This window comes from Arachis ipaensis, chromosome B1 (assembly GCF_059453495.1).
Source record: "Arachis ipaensis isolate K30076 ecotype BB chromosome B1, ASM5945349v1, whole genome shotgun sequence".
NCBI classification, from domain to species: Eukaryota; Viridiplantae; Streptophyta; class Magnoliopsida; order Fabales; family Fabaceae; genus Arachis; species Arachis ipaensis.
This window is the reverse complement of record NC_142436.1, coordinates 52,406,132-52,407,439: the sequence shown is the minus strand read 5'-3', so window position 1 is coordinate 52,407,439 and position 1,308 is coordinate 52,406,132. Positions and strand designations below refer to the sequence as shown.

General features: G+C 39.8%; 1 non-coding gene across 1 annotated transcript; it reads left to right on the top strand.

Moving 5' to 3' along the window:
• Nucleotides 1–458: 458 nt before the first annotated feature.
• On the top strand, nt 459–566 carry LOC148576566 (small nucleolar RNA R71). The gene has a single exon (XR_015903593.1). It is a non-coding gene; the product is annotated as a small nucleolar RNA R71 (small nucleolar RNA).
• Nucleotides 567–1,308: the final 742 nt, after the last annotated feature.

The window sequence follows — 1,308 nt, the reverse complement described above, 5'->3', positions numbered from 1 at the left end:
TTTTGATCCTTCCATGAGAAATTTGGATGATTTCTCCATGTTGAGTTATAGGTGTTTCCATAAGGTTCACCTAAGTAATTTACCTCTGCTATTGCAGGGTTCTCAGGATCATAGGCTTCCTCTTCAGAAGATGCCTCTTGAGTACTGTTGGATGCAGCTTGCATTCCATGCAGACTCTGAGAAATCATATTGACTTGCTGAGTCAATATTTTGTTCTGAGCCAATATGGCATTCAGAGTATCAACCTCAAGAACTCCCTTCTTCATAGGCGTCCCATTGATTACAAGATTCCTTTCAGAAGTGTACATGAACTGGTTATTAGCAACCATGTCAATGAGTTCTTGAGCTTCTGCAGGCGTTTTCTTTAGGTGAATGGATCCACCTGCAGAAGTGTCCAATGACATCTTTGATAGCTCAGATAAACCATCATAGAATATATCCAGGATGGTCCATTCTGAAAGCATGTCAGAAGGACACTTTTTGGTCAACTGTTTGTATCTTTCCCAAGCTTCATAGAGAGATTCACCTTTTTTCTGTCTGAAGGTTTGAACATCAGCTCTAAGCTTGCTCAGCTTTTGAGGAGGAAAGTACTTGGCTAAGAAAGCCGTGACCAGCTTATCCCAAGAGTTCAGGCTGTCTTTAGGTTGAGAATCCAACCATAATCTAGCTCTGTCTCTTACAGCAAAAGGAAAAAGCATGAGCCTGTAGACTTCAGGATCTACTCCATTAGTCTTAACAGTATCACATATCTGCAAGAATTCAGTTAAGAACTGAAAAGGATCTTCAGATGGAAGTCCATGAAACTTGCAGTTCTGCTGCATCAGAGAAACTAATTGAGTTTTCAGCTCAAAGTTGTTTGCTCCAATGGCAGGAATGGAGATGCTTCTTCCATGTAAATTAGAATTAGGTGCAGTAAAGTCACCAAGCATCCTCCTTGCATTATTATTATTTTCGGCTGCCATCTCCTCTGCCTGTTCGAAAATTTCTGAAAGGTTATCTCTGGATTGTTGTATTTTAGCTTCTCTTAATTTTCTCTTCAGAGTCCTTTCAGGTTCTGGATCTGCTTCCACAAGAATGTTCTTATCCTTGCTCCTGCTCATATGACAAGGAAGAATGGCCAGAAAAATGATAATAATAATAGAGATCCTTTATACCACAGTATAGGGATCCCTGTGTGAGTAGAAGAAGAGGGGGAGACAAAGAATGTAATATAATGGAAGAAACAAAACTGTGAGGAGGCTAGAGATGTGAGATGAGATGTTAGGATATGAATGAATAAATAGAATAGGATGGGGGAGGTATAATTTT